The sequence below is a fragment of the Cervus elaphus genome, chromosome 18 (genome assembly GCF_910594005.1).
Source record: "Cervus elaphus chromosome 18, mCerEla1.1, whole genome shotgun sequence".
Classification (NCBI taxonomy): domain Eukaryota; kingdom Metazoa; phylum Chordata; class Mammalia; order Artiodactyla; family Cervidae; genus Cervus; species Cervus elaphus.
The window spans coordinates 26,428,337-26,451,100 of NC_057832.1; the positions used below are offsets into that span (position 1 = coordinate 26,428,337).

At 41.4% G+C, this 22,764-nt stretch overlaps 1 protein-coding gene and 1 non-coding gene across 6 annotated transcripts in view; both read left to right on the forward strand.

Moving 5' to 3' along the window:
- The window catches only part of NXPH1 (neurexophilin 1), a 465,780-nt gene that overhangs the window by 76,259 nt on the left and 366,757 nt on the right, over nt 1-22,764 (forward strand). The window lies entirely within an intron of this gene.
- On the forward strand, nt 20,359-20,430 carry TRNAC-GCA. Its single transcript has one exon. It is a non-coding gene; the product is annotated as a tRNA-Cys (tRNA).

Here is a 22,764-nt window from a genome sequence, read left to right on the forward strand (position 1 = left end):
CCAAGGGCACCTAAGTGCCTGGATTCCTTAGGAAGGGTCCTGGTCAGTCAGTCATGTTGGACTCTTTGAGAGCCTATGGACTCTAGCCTGCAAGTCTCCTCAATGCATGGGATTCTCCAGGCAAGAATACTGGACTGGGTTGCCGTTTCCACCTCCAGGGAATCTTCATGACCCAGGATCCAGCCTGTGTCTCCTGTATTGCAGGGGAATTCTTTACTCCTGAGCCACAGGGGAAGCCCTAGGAAGGTGTCAATCACACCTTAATCCTTGACACTGGCGTTATCAGAACGCTGTTCCCCGTATGCACGCTGCGGCTCTCAGTAACAGCAAGCAACACCCAGGATCCAGAAGCGGCCCTGAGTCCTTAAACAGGACCCCGGTGGCCTGCGGGCGTCGGGTTGGTGCTCCAGGCAGCTGCCTGCCTGTATGCGCACACGGGAACCCCGAGTCCGGCCTGTGGCCGCCGCTCCTTGCGGGAGCCGGGTTGTGCCCGCATCTCCGTGCTGCCAGCACCCTGCTGCTGCTGGCCGGCAGCACAGGCCTCTGGGCAGCAGCTTTTACGTCCCTGGGCTTGTCAATCCTGCATCCCCTCCACTGACCTTTCTTTCCTTCCTGTCTATTTACTGGGCGCCCGTTTCCAGTGCAAACAGCCGCTCATCATCCGTCCCCCCTCTTGTCTTTTCCAGCGTCCTGTCAGGCTGCAGCCCATCAACTACCTGCCATGCACCTTTGGGAACCAGGGCTCCTGCGCCTTGCTCCCCGCACGCATCTCCTCTCCGTCTCAGTGCCACTTCAGGGTGCTCAGGGCACGCTCCTGGCACCAAGGCAGGCAGGGTTAGGAGGACCCAACTTGGTCACCTATCCGAGACAGTGTCTCTATGAAAATTTCAACTAGGCTTCTAGATTTTCCCAACAAACCTTCCACCCTTTTTCTTACTTAGCCACATACGTGCAAGCGATAACTGTGGTAAATATGAAGTGGGGTTTTAATCTGACAACTTTAGGTCTTGGAAGGGGAGGGTGTGTGTGTGTGTGTGTGTGTGTGTAGGTGGGTGGGTGGGTGGGGGAGTGGATAGCTATGCAATGAATGTGAAGGAAAAAACGATGGCAATGAAAGTGCCACTAATACACCTCCTGCAGGGGAAGTGATAAAGAAACAATGGACTTGGAAGAAACATTCAGAAGGTTCCTGTAAGACTTTGCACAAGAGAAGAAATAATCTGTTTTGTCTTAGAGTTAGGCATATTGCTTCTAGGGCTGAATGGTATTGCCATTTCGCTACACTTTCTTCTCTTCAAATCTTTCATCTTTCTCCCCCTCTTCTGTCTTTGTCTCTCTCTCTTTCTCCCATACTAGATGTAGTAAAATGGGTTTCCCTGGTAATGCAGATGGTAAAGAATCAGCCTGCAGTGCAGGAGATGCTGGCTGGATCCCTGGGTCATGAAGATTCCCTGGAGGTGGAAACGGCAACCCAGTCCAGTATTCTTGCCTGGAGAATCCCATGCATTGAGGAGACTTGCAGGCTAGAGTCCATAGGCTCGCGAAGAGTCCAACATGACTGAGTGAGTGAGCAGGACCCTTCCTAAGGAATCCAGGCACTTAGGTGCCCTTGGGACTCCCAGGAAAGCCCCAAAGGCCCCCCAAGTTCAAGACTCTGGGTAAATGCTAGAGGAAGCTCATTGATGAGGAAAACTGAAGTAACTCCCAGGACTGTTTGAAGTTATTAAACTTAGATTAAGAAAGGAAGGGGCTTCCCTGGTGGCTCAGATGGTAAAGAATCTGCCTGTGAAGCAGGTGACATAGGTTCGATCCCTGGGTTGGGAAGATCTCCTGGAGAAGGGCATGGCAACCCACTCCAGTATTCTTGCCTGGGAGAATCTTATGGACAGAGGAGCCTGGCGGGCTACAGTCCATGGGGTTACAAAGTGTCAGACAAAACTGAGTGATTAACGCACACACACACAGATGTGTTAAAAAGTACTTCCTATCTTCATGGCACTAAAATTACATTTCCTTGATAGCAAAAAAGCCATGCAACCCCAAAATGTGTGTGATGTGCATGTATTTCATCCCTGGACTTGTCTTTCTGTGAGGAAAGTTTGAACACACACTCACACACACAACCGCATTACCATCTTTTTGTTGTATCTGCCTATATAGATAATGTCTTATGTAAATAAAGTCTCTAATTAATTTTTATGACCTTGGCAGCCTTTTGCAATTCTTTTTCTTTAGCACCATTGTGTATAGAGTTACCATAATATTAAAATTTTTCTAACAAATTTTATCCCTTAATCTGCTAAACCCTTTCCAATCTGTGGCACCTTAAAAATCTTTGTTTTCTTTTGAAATCTTTTTCTCCTTAAACAGGGAAATATTATAATTAGGTGGCATGATAACATCAGTAAAATAAAAAAAAGTTCTCAAGATTTAACCTGTTATAAGCTGTCTTTAGATAGCGATTTGCAAGGTGTCTGAAAATGCATAGCCTGAGAATTTATGTTTGGACTTCACCTTTTAAAATAATTAAAATAATAGTTCATGGGTGGACAGAGAGTATAAAATTCTGCAATAATTCCAGTTTATTCATATTTTTATCCTTGCTGCCATCATCACCTTTATTTTCTGACTGCATTTCTTAAGTATTCCCTAAAAGCTGTAGGAGAACTTAACCTTCTCCCTTCCAGAGGACAAGAGTAAACTGACAGATGATGCTCTAAAGGGGGCTTTTTTGTATCTTCCCATTTTCCAATCAAGCAATGCATTTTTTGCTATTTCAGTTTTATGATTAACACAGAGCAGAAACACAATTTCATCCATATCACCTTAGTCAGATATGTAAGCCAATAGTCATTGCTTTATACGCTGAGAACTTCTTTTTTAAATTTCCTGGTAGTAGGATTTTTATTATAGTCTGGAAGCACTGCATTTCTCTGGTTTTGTGTGTGGGTAGCCAGAAAAGGTCTCCAAAAGTCGGAAGTCGTGTCTTCCCTTTGCTTTGTTATGGATGAGCTGGAGAGGTTTCTTGCTACAGATTCTGTACTTAGCGTCATCTTTAAAGCACAGCAGACCTTTCCACTTAGTTGCAGCATGTGTTTCCAAAAACAAATTAAATCTTTTCCACTGAGAGCAAAGAAATCTTTTTCTTCCTAGCCAGAAAAGATCTAATTAGCTTATGTTATGCACAGAATCCCCCGTATTATGGCATAACTTTCTTATCGTGCATCTTCTGAAATGCCACTCACATGACTGGGTATAATCAGGAAATGGGTGGTACAGCTAAATAACCCTGTACTATGTTGGAGGCAGCCCGGAGCCAGGAACTTTAGAAATCAGGTGTAACAGTTCCTCACATTTCTCTTCTCCTTCGAAGACTAGGGGAAGTTTCACAGTAAATGCTGGTGGTGTTGCAACATCCTCCTCAAAAAAATCCCCCACTTCCCCTTCAGTTAGGAGCTCTTCATCTGTGAGGTATTATGATATCCAATACCTGTGCTCCGGTTAGGCTCTTATTTACTAGCCTGGAGACCTGCTGATTATACAGACTAAGGAGTGCTTTGGTGATCTGTTGGTATATTTTTGTGCTATGAACTTCGCAGTCAGTGTTCTCTGCTGAAGAGCCCTGCAAGACACCGCTCCAGTCTTTACCTGGCTCTCCTTCCTGCTTCTGGCAGTCGCTCTCATCCTGTGTGTGGCAGGTCAGCGGCACCTGGGGTCACGGCCCATCCTCTTGGAAGTCAGGGAGCCCACTGTACTGTGGCATCTCTCACCAGTGTCCTGGTTTTAGGCAAAAGCACCTAAGTGCTTTTCAGACATGCTGGCCCTCTTCTCAGCACTGTATTTCTCAAGGCCTGGGTGAATGAAGTGTCAGATCCCCTTGGGGACATAGTTAGAGGGCAGGTGGCTGTTGAGTTACCTGTGATTAATCCATTCCAATATTATTTCATGAGCTCTTGTGTATCTTCCAGTTTAAGAGTGCCTTTTTTTTTTATGGCATCTCAACTTCATTTTGTGTTGACTACTGTTATGTCTAAGTTTCAGGAAAATCATCCAAACACCAATTAAAGCCACTTGTAGCAGCTTGAATTAGTTGGTCATATCTAGGATCTCTGGTGAATATACTTATGCTGTGTACACTTGTTTGAGCATCTGTAGAATTCGTTTCCACACACATTTCTAAGATTTTTGTAGATTCTAGCAATTCCATTGGTGTATAAGCCTTCTCCAAACGTGATCGATGCTGTCACTGTATGCCCGGGACGTTTTGGGATCTGACTCTAGTTTTAAGACTGGTGGTGTAGGGGAGTGAAGGATGAAGAGAACTGGTTTTTCCTTGCAAAGAAAGTTCTTCGTATGAGGTCACTGAAGTATCTTCAGGTAGTAGGGGCAGCTTCATTAGACAAGAGTGGCAGTTGAAGGTTTAAGGTACATAAAAATTCTCCAAATCTTCCTGTATATTTTACTCAGCTTGGGCTGACAAAACAAAATACTACTGAGTGAGTGGCTTACACAGGAATTTATTTCTCATAGTCCTGGAGGTTTGGGAGTCCAAATAAAAGTGGTGACAGTTAATGTAATTTGCAGGTGAGGGCTTTCTTTCTGGATTATAGACAGCTGCCTTCGCACTGTGTTCTTACATGGCAGGGAGAGAGCAATTTCTCTCTGAGGACACTAATACCATCATGAGGGTCCCATCCACATGACCTCATCTAAACTTAGTTACTGCAAAAAGGCCCCATCTCCAAATACCATCACCTTGGGGATTGGAGCTTCAACACAGGACTTTTAGATGAACACAGTTCAGTTCATAGCATCATAAATCCTCAGTATAATTCTCAAAGCCCATTGACTTCCCAGTGACTGTCCTAATTTTCACATATGACACATAGTGAACATGTGAATTCAAATGATGTTGTGATTCAGTAATTTACAGGATAACATCCTCAATTGTTGCTAATTTCTGACTGCCCCTGGTTGTTTGCATCCCTTTCTCAATATTTGAAACTCCAGGTATAAGTATTTGATTGGTTGAGCCTGTGTTGCCATCATGTGCCTTGGTTGTCTTCCATAATGGGAATCAGGGCATTAAATTCTTTACCTATTGGGATCTAACCTTTCTAAATCAGGAAGATGTTCAGATGCTGGGTAGCAAAAAATCCCAATTGTTTCCTCTAATAATGTTCAGTTATTTTTCTTTGATTTTCTTGCCATTTTAAATGGCACTGATAAATAGTAAGGCTTCCACTTACTTTCTAAGATAGAGTCTCAGAAGTAAAGTTTTGATGTCAAAGGTTTTATACAAAATTTTAGGATATGTGATATATCTGTCACGTTGCTTTTTTAGAATCTCTGTACCAATTTATTCTCATTTCAGCAATGTTTGAATGATCCCATTTCGCTGTGTCCTTACTCCCAGTGACCTAAGATGTTTCCTTCTGTCAACAGGCTTTTATTCTTTCTTGAAAACATCAATGTTTTATCTTTTAAAGAAAACTTAGCATTTCCCTCATTCCTGTTTTTATTTATCTGCTTTCTTCTTAAGAGTACATAAAGTGAAAAACGCACACACTCTCACTTCTGTTGTATTCCTGCCCAAAATACATAACCTTAGTCTTACTATGAGAGAATGTCAAACCCAGTCTAGACATTCTGTGAGAGAACTGGCCTTCAAAAGTGCCAAGGTTGTTCAAAAAACAAGGACTTGGACTGTTCCAGACTAGAGGAGACTAAGGAGACAGGGCAACTAAATGCAAAGTGTGGTCCTAAAGTGGGTCCTGGACCAGAAAAAAAAAGGCTTTCAGTAGGAACACTGGTGAGATCTGAATAAGGTCTCTAGATTAGCTAATACTGTAATATCGATGTTCATGAGGATTGTACTGTGCTTATGTAAGATGGGCCATTAGGGGAAGCTGGGTGAAGGGTGTATGGTGCCTTTCTGTGCTATTATTGTGACTTTTATATAAGTCTAAATGTTTAAAATAAAAGTTAAATGTTTCAATATATACAGTTTTTGTTTATAGAATATGCTCTATGTATAATGTCATGGAAGACACAGCAATGGGTGGAGATACTGTCTGGATTCAGCAGCAGGAAGGCTTTTCATTTCTAGATTTTCTCATAACTGTTTTACTCAAAATCTTTTTTCATCACTGTATGGTAGACGTGGCCATTTCTCTTAAACCTACGTGGGAGGCTTATTTAACTGTCGGAGGCTTTATAAAATCCGTCAGTGAGATTCCCCAGGCTGAAATACTCGCTCCTCTCTGTAGCCTTGCTCTAGTCTGCTTATTCATTATACTCTTCTCCAGCACATCTCTACCGCCAGTCCCTCCCTCCTTAGGGCGGCTCCTTAGTGTTTCCGAGAAAAGGAATCCAAGTTCCTTATGAAGCATATTTGATTTGTTGTTGTTGCTGTTGACTATTAACCTTTTCTTTGAAGAACGCTCCCATTGTGAGGGACTTTCAAGCAGTTTCCAACCTGCCCTGTCCATTTATTTCGGCAGTGCCTTGGGGACTGTGACGGCGGCTTTCTCGTCCCCGCCTTCTGGCGTGAATACAGACAGCGGCCGTGATCACGGTGCTTAGGGGCCCCTCCTGCCTCAGGAGAAAACGCTCACAGAAGAACATTCTTAATGATTCTTGTATGCCCTTGGACATCATCATCTCTGTAAGACGGTCAGGGTAGGGGTTGCGGTCTGTGGTTTGCACAGTAGCTTTTCCACAGTGTGGCCTGTGGATCACCTGAATCAGGGCTCGTAGAGGTGCACATTCATTTCACTCCTGTCAGACCCATTGTTGTGTCAGAATCACTGACGTCACCAAGAAATCTTTGTTGTGTCAGAACCACCTTCATTCTTCTCTTATTCCTTCTGTTTTTATGTTTTTTAAAAAATTTTTATTTTTGGCTCTGCTGGGTCTTTGTTGCTGCTCAGGCTTTTCTCTAGTTCTGTCAAGTGGGGGCTCCTCTCTAGTTGCAGTGCTAGGCTTCACGTGCTCTTCTTGCAGAGCATGGGCTCTAGGGCACATGGGCTTCAGCAGTTGTGGTTTCCAGGCTCTAGAGCACAGGCTCAGTAGTTGTGGCTCGTGGGCTTAGTTGCTCTGTGGCACGTGGGGTCTTCCCTGATCAGGAATTGAACATGTTGGCAGGTGGATTGAATACATTGACGGTGGCTTCTCTCCTGCATTGGCAGGTGGATTCTTTCCCATTGAGCCAACAGGGAAGTCCTCTTCTCTTATTCTTGATTGACAGTTTTTTCTGAAAATGTAATTGAAAACCGAAAATAATGATAATGTTTACTCAGAATTTGAAGAAAATATTTGATGACAGGAATTTTCCTGGAAGAGTTGTTTCTTTCTAAATCTGGAACTGTAATTGGAGAGATAGCCAGAAAGTTTGAGTCAGAATCTCTTGGTATGAAAGCAAAGAATCTGTATTTTTTAAAAAAGAATTTCATACCTTTGTCATGTTTTGTTTTGTCTTTAGTCACAACTACTTCACTCCGTATTTGACTTTTCTGGGCTTTATTTTCACACCTCCGTTTCATGGGAAGAATGGTTAATTTATTCTCTGAAAATCTCCTTGGAATTAGACACTGGTACAAAGACCAGCCAAGGTCCCTCTTTCAAGCAATGATCACACTCCTTGAGGAGGGCTGCGGCAGAGGAGACACACAGGGGCGGTGCTGGCTCAGCCCGGGGACACTGGGCAGGGCTTCCTGCAGGGACTGAAACCTGGGCAGGCAGGGCTGGGGGCAGCAAGTGTGTCTGTGCTTTCTGCTCTGTGTGTGCCCACGCATGCTCTTACTCTCTCTGTTAGGTCGATTCACTTCATCCATTTCTTCTCTACTATTTTTGTTCTACTAGTTAAAATCCCATAAAATCCCATTTGTTTCTTACATCCCACCTCATTCCACCCTGCTTCTTTGTTTCTTTAATTAAACCTTTCTGAGGAACCAAACCTTTCATCTCCATTGGCTCTGATCTGCCAGATTTCTCCGCCACTTCCTCCTTCTGTCTCAATTTCTTCCTCTGCTTCCTTGTTCTGTTGGACTTTGAATGAGTCTGTGGGTGTTTTCCTTCAGATCTTTGCATTCCCACACTCTGGACGATGGGCCCCATCAGTGACTAAAAGGGCTTGTCTCTAACAGTGAATGGCAATCAGTGAGGAGGTATTATTGGACCGAAACATGCACAGTGATTTCTGTCCACTTCCAACTGGGAGTCAGGAGCAGATGATTTGCCGCAACCCTCTTCTGCCCCAGCTCTGCACAAAGTCAAGTCCTCACAGTCTACCTACTGCCTTGTCAGAATGAGTGAAGATTGCCATATTGCCAACCCTCCAAAAATGTTTAAAGACTTGTTCATGAAGTATCTGTCATATTCAGAGATCTCTGCATTGAGTCTCTTAAGGAGTTTAAGGTGACGGTCGTTTTGATTCATTTTGGGGTCAGTTGCTACCTTCTTTGGGGTGTTCCTAGCCCGTTGGTGGATTATCGTCTGCTTGGGTCTCTCCATGCCTCCTTTCTCCTTTTGGGACCACACACATCTCAATTTCCTTTTATTCTCTCCCTTGAGGTAGGTTTCGAGATAGGGCAAATGTCAGATAGGGAACCATTAAATATTGTGAAGGGGTTGAACTGAGGAGAGATTCAAAATGTGGTCAGGAAGGAGGCCTCAAGTTTTTGCCTCTTTGTCATTTCAAAGGGCTTCCCTGGTGGTTCAGATGGTAAAGAATCTGCCTGCAATGTGGGAGACCCGGGTTTGATCCCTGGATTGGGAAGATCCCCTGGAGAAGGGAATGGCAACCCACTACAGTATTCTTGCCTGGAGCATCCCATGGACAGAGCACCCTGGCAGTCCATGTGGTTGCAAAGAGGCTGACATGACTGAGCAACTAACACTAGTCAATTCAAATGGCCAACATGTAATTTAAGTAACAAAGTCAGTCCTTGCAATTGAAACTTTCAACTAAATCAGTTATTTTCTGCCAGAAAAATATTTAGACTTTCTTTTTTAAAAATTCAAATCATTGTGTGAACACATCCTTGTAATAGCCTTCTTAGTTCTGAATTAAAAATTTTAGGTTGCAAGTTTATAGGAGTAATGAGGTAAGCAGCGGGGAGAGGGAGAGATGAGCCAGGCAGAGACAGGAGAGAGAGATTGGCCAGGGGTTAAAAAGGTTTTGTTGTTGTTGTTATTCAGTCACCAAGTCATGTCCTATTCTTTGTGACCCCATGGACTGCAGAATGCCAGGCTTCTCTGTCCTCTACTATCTTCTGCAGTTTGCTCAAATTCATGTCCATTGAATGGTGATGCTATGTAACCATCTCATTCTCTGCTGCCCTCTTCTCTTTTTGCCTTCAATCTTTTTCAGCATCAGGGTCTTTCCTAAGGAGTTGGCTCTTTGCATCAGGTGCCAAAGTATTGGAGCTTCAGCATCAGTCCTTTCAATGAATATTCAGGATTGATTTCCTTTAAGATTGATTGGTTAGATTTCCTTGAAGTCCAAGGGACTCTCAAGAGTCTTCTCCAGCACCACAATTTGAAAGCATCAATTCTTTGGTGCTCAGCCGCCTTTATGGTCCAACTCTCACATCCATAAATGACTATCGGAAATACCATAGCTTTAACTAGATGGACCTTTGTCAGCAAGGTGATCTCTTTGCTTTTTAATACACTAAGTTTGTCATAGCTTTCCTTCTAAGAAGCAAGCATCTTTTAATTTCATGGCTGCAGTCAGCATCTGCAGTGATTTTTGGAGCCCAAGAAAATAAAATCTGTCACTATTTCCAACATTTTCCCCTTCTATTTGCCATGAAGTGATGAGACCAGATGTGATGATCTTAGGTTTTGGATGTTGAGTTTTAAGCCAACTTTTTCACACTCCTCTTTCACCCTCATCAAGAGGCTCTTTAGTTCCTCTTTACTTTCTACCATTAGAGTCACATATTTGTATATATGAGGTTGTTGATATTTCTCCCGGAAATCTTGATTCCAGCTTGTGAGTCATCCAGCCTGGCATTTAACATGATATACTCTGCATTTAAGTAGAATAAGCAGGGTTACAATATATAGCCTTGTCATATTCCTTTTTCAGTTTGAACCAGTCAGTTGTTTCATGATTCAGACTTAAAGTGAAGAAAGTAGGGAAAACCACTAGACCATTCAGGCATGACCTAAAGCAAATCCCTTATGGTTATACAGTGGAAGTGAGAAATAGATTCAAGGGATAAGATCTGATAGACAGAGTGCCTGATGAAAAATGGACGAAGGTTCATGAGATTGTACAGAAGACAGGGATCAAGACCATCCCCAAGAAAAGGAAATGCAAGAAAGAAAAATGGCTATCTGAGGAGGCCCTACAAATAGCCGTGAAAAGAAGAGAAGCAAAAAGCAAAGGAGAAAAGGACAGATATACCCATTTGAGTGCAGAGTTCAAAAGAATAGCAAGGAGAGATAAGAAAGCCTTCCTCAGTGCAAATAAATAGAGGAAAACAATAGAATGGGAAAGACTAGAGATCTCTTCAAGAAAATTAGAGATACCAAGGGGACATTTCATGTAAAGATGGGCTCAATAAAGGACAGAAATGGTTTGGACCTGACAGAAGCAGAAGATATTAAGAAGAGGTGGCAAGAATATACAGAAGAACTGTACAAAAAAGATCTTCATGACCCAGATAATCACAAAGGTATGATCACTTACCTAGAGCCAGACATCCTGGAATGCAAAGTCAAGTGGGCCTTAGGAAGTATCACTACGAACAAAGCTAGTGGAGGTGATGGAATTCCAGTTGAGCTATTTCAAATCCTAAAAGATGATGCTGTGAAGGTGCTGCACTCAATATGCCAGCAAATTTGGAAAACTCAGCAGTGGCCACAGGACTGGAAAAAGTCAGTTTTCATTCCAATCCTAAAGAAAGGGAATGCCAAAAAATGTTCAAACTATCGCACAATTGCACTCATCTCACACACTAGTAAAGTAATACTCAAAATTCTCCAAGCTAGGCTTCAGCAATATGTGAACCGTGAACTTCCAGGTGTTCAAGCTGGATTTAGAAAAGGCAGAGGAACCAGAGATCAAATTGCCAACATCTGTTGGATTATTGAAAAAGCAAGAGAGTTCCAGAAAAACATCTATTCCTGCTTTATTGACTATGCCAAAGCCTTTGACTGTGTGGATCACCACAAATGGTGGAAAATTCTTCAAGAGATGGGAATACCAGATCACCTGACCTGCCTCTTGAGAAATCTGTATGCAGGTCAGGAATCAACAGTTAGAACTGGACATGGAACAACAGACTGATTCCAAACAGGGAAAGGAATACGTCAAGGCTGTATATTGTCACCCTGCTTATTTAACTTATATGCAGAGTACATCGTGAGAAACGCTGGGCTGGAGGAAGCACAAGCTGGAATCAAGATTGCCAGGAGAAATATCAATAACCTCCAATATGCAGATGACACTACCCTTATGGCAGAAAGCAAAGAAGAACTAAAGAGCCTCTTGATGAAAGTGAAAGAGGAGAGTGAAATAGTTGGCTTAAAGCTCAACATTCAGAAAACTAAGATCATGGCATCTGGTCCCATCACTTCATGGCAAATAGATGTGGAAACAGTGGAAACAGTGACAAACTTTATTTTGGGGGGCTCCAAAATCACTGCAGATAATTAGTGCAGTCATGAAATTAAAAGATGCTTACTCCTTGGAAGGAAAGTTATGGCCAACCTAGACAGCATATTAAAAAGCAGAGACATGACGTTGCCAACAAAGGTCCATCTAGTCAAAGCTATGGTTTTTCCAGTAGTTATGTATGGATGTGAGAGTTGGACTATAAAGAAGGCTGAGCACTAAAGAATTGATGCTTTTGAACTGTGGTATTGGAGAAGACTCTTGAGAGTCCCTTGGACTGCAAGGAGATCCAACCAGTCCATCCTAAAGGAGATCAGTCCTGGGTGTTTATTGGAGGGATTGATGCTGAAACTGAAACTACAATACTTTGGCCACCTGATGCAAAAAACTGACTTATTTGAAAAGACCCTGATGCTGGGAAAGATTGAAAGTGGGAGGAGAAGGGGATGACAGAGGATGAGATGGTTGGATGGCATCACCGACTCAATGGACATGAGTTTGAGTAAACTCCGGGAGTTGGTGATGGACAGGGAGGCCTGGCGTGCTGCAGTCCATGGGGTCGCAAAGAGTTGGACATGACTGAGCAACTGAACTGAGCTGAACTGATTGTTCATGTCCAGTTCTAACTGTTGCTTCCTGACCTGCATACAAGTTTCTCAGGAGACATGTCAGGTGGTCTGGTATTCCCATCTCTTTAAGAATTTTCCACAGTTTGTTGTGATCCACACAGTCAAAGGCTTTAGCATAGTCAATGAAGCAGAAGTGGATGTTTTTCTGGAATTCCCTTGCTTTCCCTGTGATTCAATGAATGTTGGCAATTTGATCTCTGGTTCCTCTGCCTTTTCTAAACATTGTACATTTGGAAGTTCTTGGTTCATGTACTGCTGAAGCCTAGCTCGAAGGATTTTGAGCATAACCTTACTAGCAAGTGAAATGAGCACAGTTGTGTGGTAGTTTGAACATTCCTTGGTATTGCCCCTCTTTGGAATTGGAATGAAAAGTGATCTTTTCCTGTCCTGGAAACCACTGATGAGGTTTCCAAATTTGCTGACGTATTGAGTGCAGCACTTTAACAGTGCCATCTTTTAGCATTTGAAATAGCTCAGCTGGAATTCCATCACCTCCACTAGTTTTTTTTGTAGTAATGCTTCCTAAGGTCCACTTGACTTCACATTCCAGAATATCTGGCTTTAGGTGAGTTACCACACCATCATGGTTATCTAAGTCATTAAGACCTTTTTTGTATAGTTCTGTGTATTCTTGCCACCTCTTCTGCTTCCAATAGGTCCTTACCATTTCTGCCCTTTATCATGTGCATCCTTGCATGAAATGTTCCCTTGATATCTCCAATTTTCTTGAAGGGATCTCTAGTCTTTCCCCATTCTGTTGTTTTCCTCTATTTCTTTGCATTGTTCACTTAAGAAGGCTTTCTTTTCTCTCCTTGCTGTTTTGTGAAACTCTGCATTCAGTTGGGTATATCTTTCCCTTTCTCCATTGTCTTTCACTTCTCTTCTTTCCTCAGCTATTTGTAAAGCCTCCTCAGACAACTGCTTTGCTTTCTTGCATTTCTTTTTGTTTGTGGTGGTTTTGATCACTGCCTCCTGTACAATGTTATGAACCTCCGTCAGTAGTTCTTCAGGCACTCTGTCTACCAGATATAATCCCTTGAATCTATTCGTCACCTCCTCTGTATAATCATAAGGGATTTGATTTAGGTCATACTTGAATGGCCTAGTGGTTTTCCCTATTTTCTTCAATCTAAGCCTGAATTTTGCAATAAGTAGCTCATGATCTGAGCCACAGTAGCTGCCAGGCTTGTTTTTGCTGACTGTATAGAGCTTTTCAATCTTTGGCTGCAAAGAATATAATCAATCTGATTTTGGTGTTGACTATCTGGTGATGTCCATGTGTAGAGTCATTTGTTGTGTTGATGAAACAGGGTGTTTGCTATGACCAGTGTGTTCTCTTGGCAAAACTCTGTTAGCCTTTGCCCTGCTTTATTTTGTACTCCAAAGCTAAACTTCCTATTACTCCAGGTATCTCTTGACTTCCTATTTTTGCATTCCAATCCCCTGTGGTGAAAGGCTATATTATCATGGTGTTTGTTCTAGAAGGTGTTGTAGATCTTCACAGAACCATTCAATTTCAGCTTCTTGAGCATCAGTGGTTGGGGCATAGACTTGGATTGCTGTCATGTTGAATGGTTTGCCTTTGAAACAAATCGAAGTCATTCTGTCATTTTTTGAAAGTGCATCCAAGGACTGCATTTCAGACTCTTTTGTTGACTATGTGGGCCACTCCATTTCTTCTAAGGGATTCTTGCCCACAGTAGTAGATATAATGGTCCTCTGAATTAAATTCACACATTTCCGTCCATTTTAGTTCACTGATTCCTAAGATGTTGATGTTTGCTCTTGCTATCTTCTGCTTCACCACATCCAGTTTACCTTGATTCATGGACCTAACATTCCAGGTTCCTATGCAATATTGTTCTTTACAGCAACGGATTTCGCTTTCACTACCAATCCACAACTGAGCTTCATTTCCACTTTGCCTCAGCCACTTTATTCTTTCTGGAGCTATTAGCAAATGCCCTCCACTCTTCTCCATTAGCATATTGGACACTTTCTGACCTTGAGGGCTCATTGTCCAGTGTCGTTATCTTTTTTGCCTTTGCTACTGTTCAAGGGGTTCTCAAGGCAAGAATACTGGAGTGGTTTACCGTTCCCTCCTCCAGTGGAACACATTTTGTCAGAACTCTTCACTATGACCCATCTGTCTTGGGTGGTCCTGCATGGCATGGCTCATAGCTCAGTTGAGTTATCACGTCCCTTTGCCATGACAAGGCTATGATCCATGAAGGGATCCGTGAAGGGATCACTGTGCTTAGTCACTCAGTCGTGTCTGACTCTTTGTGACCCTTTGGACTGTAGTCCGCCAGGCTCCTCTGTCCATGGGATTCTCTAGGCAAGAATACTGGAGTGGGTTGCCATTTCCTTCTCCTGGGATCTTCCTGATTCAGGAACTGAACCCTTGTCTCCTGTGTCTCCTGCATTGCAGACCGATTCTTTACCCACTGAGCCACTTCTAAAAGATTTTGCTCCCATTATTAGTCCTTCCTGTTATTCTCTGATCTCTTTGCTTTCCTCCCAATGGAGGCATTTACCCTCAGAGGCATTTCAAATTTGTCCCCTGGTTTGCTTTGCAGGTGGTTTTACATCCTGGGACAATTTACTACAGCAGGAATTAAGTATGGGCAAGAAGTGTTTTTTGTTTTTTTGTTAAGTGGGATCAATGTGCAAGGAGAAGAAAGAAAATGAAAAGCATCAGAAGGAGAAGCATGCTCAAGCAGATCAGTTTTCAAAAATTTTTATTTTGAAATAATTTTAAATTGTTAAGAGTAGCAAAAATAGTCCAGAGAGGTTCAACATACCCTTTGCCCATTTATAGTAATATTAACATCTCATAAAAACATAGTTTATTTACCAAAACTAAGAAATTAACATTGCTTCAGACTTTACAGCTTCACATATATTTCACCAGTTTTCCCACTGATGACTTTTTTTCTGATTCAGAATAATATGTTACATTTGCAGTTGATCCTTGAACAACACATGAGTGTGTGGGGGGTTAATCTGCCTATAGATTATAGTCAAACCTCCATATCCATAGTTCCTCCAAAACCTTGGGTTCAACCAACCATGGAGAAATACTATTGAGAAATACCCGTGTATGGATGGACCTTTGCGGTTCAGAACTGCATTGTTGAAGGGTCAGCTGTAATTCTTGTGTCTTTTTTTTTTTTTTTAAGTCTGCGCTATGTAGCATACAGGATCTTAGTTCTCCAGCCAGGGATTGAACCCCTGCTGCCTGCATTGGGAGCATGGAGTCTTAACCCCTGGATCACCAAGGACGTCTCTCTTGCGTCTTCTTAAACTCTTTAGTCTGTGATCATGTCTTGGTTTTTCTTTGTCTTTCATGACCTTGACACTTCTGAAGAGTATTTTTCAGGCCTTTTGTATAAGGTATATTCATTAGAGCCTGTCTGGTGTTTTCTTGTGAGTAGACTGGGGTTATGCATTCTTAAGAAGAACACCTGAGCTAAAGTGCTTTCATTGTGTCAGGTCGGGAATACATAACATCAATGTGACTTATCACTAGTGCTCTTAACATTGATCACTTGGGCAAGTGGTGTATGCTGGGCTTCTCCACCATAAAGTTATGGTTTCTCCCTTTCCATCTTCTACTTGATAGAGGAGAGTCACTAAGTCTAGCCCACACTCAAGGGGAGAGGAATGAAGCTCTACCTCCTAGAGGGAGAAGTACCCGAGAATACTGATCAAACCATCACAGTAATCAAATTTGGGAAGAGGCCATTTAACTATCCTGTGTAACAATAAAGTTTTGCCTACTACTTTTAGACTTTGTCAGTGAATCTTATCTGCAGGAATTATTATGTGGCATTCATATGGTGATTTTTTGTTTCACTCATAGCCAAGCAAGTATATAAGGAAAATTGTCTCCTCTCCATTTATTGACTTAGTCAATCATTTGGTGTTTCACTACAGATTCACTGATGCTTATTTTATTCTTTGGGTTATAAACCAATGTTATTTATTTGGTTGCTCAATTTCATCCAGCTTTGGACATTGGGAACTCTTTAGCGTTGTATCCTTTTGACATGCTTCTATCTTCCCTTGCTCCAACTCTCCCATCATCTCCTTCCTTCCTTCTTCCCTCCATCCCTCTTTCTTTCCACTTTCTTATTTTCTGGCACTGTAAGGTATTCCAGGCTTATTCTGTATTTTCCATGCCCTATTCCTAGAATCAGTTGTTTCTCCAAGGAGCCCTGGTTCCTTTTGTTGCTAAATGCTATCTAGAAACCAAGGACAGAGTGGTAGCTGAACACATACATTTTAAGAAAGAGTGTATGTGAAAGGAGGTTGAGGCTCTGCAAATGGGTTCCCTTAATGCTGTTTATACTCACAGATCCTCTGGAAATTCTTGTGTCTTGAACATTAGGTTTTTATAAGACTTAAAGATATAGTGTGTGTCATGCAGTCTAAATACCTGAGAAGTAAGTTCTACAAAATGCTAAAACTGTGAATATTGTGCTTACAACCTATGTTATATGTGATGGTTAACATGCTTTATTAGAAATAAGAGTAATGGCAAATCAAAGCTGGTGAGGAAAAATGATGCCTATTAACTAAAAAGTATGGATTAATCCCATTCTTTTATTCTTAAGATTCCTTAGAGCTAATCGAGCTCATGTCTATAATCAACTAAGTGGTATTTCACTTCTTGAATGTTTACTTCTGAATCCTTTAGCCTCTGTTGCAGGGGCCTTACGTAGGTATTAAAATCTTGGCATTTTTGCTTGGTATCCTCACGTTTCCTGGCTTTTTCCAAATGTGTTGCATTAACAATTTCCTGCTTCACTGCTCCTCCCCATAAAACAAGCTATAAGGTTTCATAGTCTTGTAGCAAAATTGAGTAACAGCACTTCCATCTCTCTTTATAAAAATCAGCCTTCTTTTTCTTGCCTCGTCTGCCTCAGTGTGGTCAGTCAGACTTCGGAGATATTTACATGGTAACAAAGGAATCCAAGGGACCCACCCCATCAACTGATAATAGCTCAGCTTCCCTGTAATTCCTCTCGACACTGCCCTGACTGTATAGCTGCTGATCTAGACTGTCAAAAATGTTGAGACCAGCGGTCAAGATTGCATACACACATATAGTACCTGAGGGAAGATTTGGGCTGTGCTTATGTTCACCCCAAATACTTTGGGCTTGAGGAAAGTTTTGACTCTGAATATGGTGCTGGAAGAAGCACAAGCTGGAATCAAGATTGCCAGGAGAAATATCAATAACCTCAGATATGCAGATGACACCACCCTTATGGCAGAAAGTGAAGAGGAACTGAAAAACCTCTTGATGCAAGTGAAAGAGTCGTACACGACTGAGCGACTGAACTGAACTGACTGAACTGTGGTGGTGTTGTCATTCTTTTTTTAGATTATTGCAACATTCCTCATTGAAAGAAGACAGTACTTTAGTTTCTCAGAAAGGAATAAGATAATTAGATTTGTACTCAGTGTAGAACATGAGCTAAAGAAGGACCATTTGGATGACATTCAGTAAGTACTTGCCTTTCCTATCATCACCAAAGTTACATATGTACTCTGATGCTCACTTAAGTGGTTTCCAACGTTTTTGAAAATGAAGAAACATTTTTAATGTCTTCCAATCTCTAAAATCCCCACAGGAACAGCTGTGATTTTAGGATCTGCTGAGAAAACACTTGATGACAAAAGCTATTATGAATTCAACAATGCTTTGAAATAATTTGTTTTTCACAACAATATATATATATATGAATTAGAAAACAGTGGTATATCTTTATAGGACACATATTATTTATTTAATCTATAAATAACTCTTGGTTAAAACATAATAAGCTTAGGGCCATGATCAGAGCATGGTAGCCCGGTAACTATAGATAGAAACAGTAGTTGATTTATTTAATTGATATTACTAAGAGTTCTTAATTAAGGGGTAGTAAGCAAATCAAGACTAATCCTTAGGATCAGAAGCAAGTCAAGATTAAGCCTTAGGGGCAGAGATATTAATAAATCTCAAAGATCTTCTGAGATTTAATAACAATATTTTACATTTCAGGTGACATACACACAATTTTCATTGTTTAATCAGAATCCTATACAGAGAGATCAAATCTTTTTTGAATCACTTAATACCTGGAAGGAGGATATTGAGTAAAATAGGTTATAGTTGGTCATGATAGAAGCAAGACTCAATTCTTTTTTTTTTTTTTTCTTTTTTTGCAAGACTCAATTCTAATGGCCATTCATGGAGTAAAGATTGCTGTTAAATAATCATATTAAAATGTGGCAGTGAAAAAAACCACTCTGATAAACTGGGGAGAATTAAATTAGTCCAGTTTCTTGTGAGAGCAATTTGGCAAAGTGTGTGGAAAACCTTAAACACCTTGGCCCAGTAATTCCACTTCTTGGAGGCATAGAATGACTTACAACATTTTTTATGTTGGTAAAGAATATGGAACTATCTTCACTGCCAGCAGCAGAGACACGTCTAAGTTTATTATGGTCTACAGATTGGATGGAACATTAAGTAGTCATTAAAAATTATCTTTACAAAGTTTTCATTCAGTGTGGAAATGCACATGTTGTTTAAGAAAAAAACAGTGTACCAAATTGTACATATAGTATAACTGTAAAAATAACTTTTTTCAGATTTTTATAATAAACCTGAATATCTTTCATAATAAAAACTCAATATATTTGCTTGTTTTCAAACTGTATGTTACAAATTAGCTTCCTTTTAAAAAAAATTATATTGGAAAGCAGTATGTACAATAGCAAGATCATTGACTTTCTAAACAGGCATACTTGGGTTCAAGTTCCAGCTCCAGACTTGGTAGCTGTGTCACCTTAAGCAAGTAATTTAAAAGCTCTAATTTGAGGTTCCTTATCTATATAATGGGTCATGAAGACAAGATGTACATACATGCTAAGTCGCTTCAGTCATGTCTGACTCTGTGGCCCCATGGACTGTAGCCTGCCAGGCTCCTCTGTCCATGGGATTCTCCAGGCAAGAATACTGGAGTGGGTTGCCGTTTCCTTCTCCAGGGGATCTTCCCAACCCAGGCACCAAACCCAGGTCTTTATGTCTTCTGCATTGGCAGGTGGGTTCTTTACCATTAGTGCCACCTGGGAAGCCCCAACACGTAGTGACATATATGTTAAATGCCTAATGTAAAGAATGGTAGCTGGGTTAACAATTCAGAAACTGCTATACGTGTATCAATTCAGTTCAGTCACTCATTCGAGTCCAACTCTTTGTGACCCCATGGACTGCAGCATGCCAGGCTTCCCTGTCCATTACCAATTCCTGGAGTTTACTCAAACTCATGTCCATTGAGTCGGTGATGCCATCCAACCATCTCATCCTCTGTTATCTCCTTCTCCTCCCGCCTTCAGTCATTCCCAGCATCAGGGTATTTTCAAATAAGTCAGTTTTTTGCATCAGATGACCTAAGTATTGGAGTTTCAGCTTCAGCATCAGTTCTTCCAATGAATATTCAGGACTGATTTCCTTTAGGATGGACTGGTTGGATCTCCTTGCAATCCAAGGGACTTTCAAAAAGTCTTCTCCACCACCACAGTTCAAAACATCAATTCTTTGGCCCTCAGCTTTCTTTATAATCCAACTCTCACATCCACACATGACTACTGGAAAAACCATAGCTTTGACTAGATGTACTTTTGTTGGCAAAGTCATGACTCTGCTTTTTAATGTGCCGTCTAGGTTGGTCATAACTTTTCTTCAAAGGAGCAAGCGTCTTTTAATATCATGGCTGCAGTCACCATCTGCAGTGATTTTAGATCCCCCCAAAATAAAGTCTGTCACTGTTTCCACTGTTTCCACATCTATTTGCCATGAAGTGATGGGACCAGATGCCATGATCTTAGTTTTCTGAATGTTGAGCTTTAAGCCAACTATTTCACTCTCCTCTTTCACTTTCATCAAGTGGCTCTTTAGTTTTTCTTCTCTTTTTGGCATAAGGGTGGTGTCATCTGCATATCTGAGGTTATTGATATTTCTCCCAGAGATCTTGATTCCAGCTTGTGCTTCATCCAACCCAGCGTTTCTCATGATGTACTCTGCATAAATGCACCAGGGCTTCCCTGGTGGCTCAGATGGTAGAGCGTCTGCCTGCAATGCGGGAGACCCAGGTTCGATCCCTGGGTTGGGAAGATCCCCTGGAGAAGGAAATGGCAACCCACTCCAGTACTCTTGCCTGGAAAATTCCTTGGACGGAGGAGCCTGGAAGGCTACAGTCTATGGGGTCGCGAAGAGTCGGAGACGACTGAGTGACTTCACTTTCTTTCTTTTCTTTCACTCTGCATATGAGTTAAATAAGCAGGGTGACAATATACAGCCTTGACGTACTCCTTTCCCTATTTAGAACCAGTCTGTTGTTCCATGTCCAGTTCTAACTGTTGCTGCTTGACCTGCACATAGATTTCTCAGGGAATCTAGTATATGTGTATACTAGAGTTTTAAAGAAATGAATAAATGGATTATGGAAACCAGATTTATGCAAGTTGGAGACAGAGGTTACAGTTAAGCAAGGAGGAGGCCAGAAGGGATAGATGGACCATGAGATACTAGATTAGGAACTGAATCATCATTATGAAACTGTGTTTAATTTAATGTAGCTAAAGATGGATAGACACAGAAGTAATTATAGATTTTTATAATCCATATTACATAGGTTAGTACACAGACATGTATTTTTCTAGCTCTGTCTGCTGAGAAGACCACAGAGCAGTGACATTCTAGAAGCAATAAGCATACTCAGAGCATAGATCATCATTTCTAACACTATTTTCTAATAAAAGGACTAGGGCTCCTTGGAAAAATAGCTGATTCTAGGGTTGGGGCAGAGAAAACACGAGACTAGCCCAGGGCAGCTTGTAGTGCCAGAAGTTAAGAAATGTTTAAAAAACAAAAAGATAGGATTACATCTAAGAGACACTGGAGGCAACCTAAAAGAATTGCCCATGGCCAAAACTGTAAGGATTTGAGCAATAAAATGAATACTAGTAAGACTGCATTGTAACCTAAGGAATAAAATAAATATTTATGAGTCCATGCTGATATAAATGATCTATAGACAAACAAATAAACAAATAGGGAGAAATGATAAATCTTCCTTACAGAACTCCAAATAATTTATGTAGCCACTACTTCTTCCAAGAGGTGAGCTGTGTAGTAACTTACTTTCAAAAAGTAGGTTATGGAAAGGAGGAAAAAGAGTAACTTTATGGTGAAGAAATTTGACCAGCACTGCCTCAGCCAAGTGATCAGTGTTAATAGCAACAGTCATAAGTGATGACAACATGTACTCTTAACTTACTCATAACATACTCTTAACATAATGTCATTCAAAATGACACTACCTTTGTGTTCTTTATCTCTCAAACCCATAACCCCAGTCTAATCGTGCAGAAAATAAACAAATTTAAACAGAAGGACAATGTTCAATATCCCTCAAAATTGTCAAGGTCGTTAAAAACAAAGGAAGTATGAGAAACTTACAGTCAAAGGGTCCTATGGAGATACTTAGCAACTTTTGTGGGATCATGGAACAGAAAAGGACATTAGTGGAAAAGCTAGTGAAATCAGAACAATGTGTGTGTAGTTCACGGTAACGCACTGATGTTACTGGTTGGCCAAAAAATTCATTTGGATTTTTCTATAACATCTTATGGAAAAACCCGAACAAATGTTTTGGCCAACCCAGTAGTTCTTCAGCTGTGACAAAGTTATCATAGTTGTATGTAAGATGTCACCTTTGCTACACCCTAGCAAGTAGTTGAAAAGTTCCTCCTTGAACCTGTTGTTGTTGTTTAGTCACTGAGTTGTGTCTGACTCTTTTGCAACCCCATGGACTGTAGCCCACCAGGCTCCTCTGTCCATGGGATTTCCCAGGCAAAAATACTGGAGTGCATTGCCATTTTCTTCTCCAGGGGATCTTCCCTACCCAGGAATCAAACCTGCGTTTCCTGCATTGGCAGGCAGACTCTTTACCACTGACCCACTGGGGAAGCCCTTCTTGAATCTTCCAAGCCACAAACTGAGAGAGTCTGTTGCGCCTTTGGTCGGCTCTGAGGACTAGATTACTCATTCTTCACTCTGAATTAGCCATTCAACTAGCACAGGTTGTGCACCTTAAGGCCTCGTGCAGGGCATAAAGGTGTATTGGTGATGAAAACGAATGTGGCTTCTGCCTTCCAGGGGTGATTGGAAAGTGCATGCCTTCAATAAGCAGACATTCATTTCCGTGCGATATTTATCCAGTGATCCTAGTTCTACCTCTTTCAGTACCACAAAAATCATAGAGAATGTCTCTTGCTCAAAATAATCTTCAAATTTTGGAAGACAGTTATCATGCTTCCTCTGGGTTTGCACCAGACAAAATGTCCTCTCTTCCCTCAGTATTTTCTAAAATATAAAGTTTTGGTTTTCCTCTAAATCCTGATTGCCTTGCTTTTTTCATATTCTTCTTGGGGTATGCAGTTCAG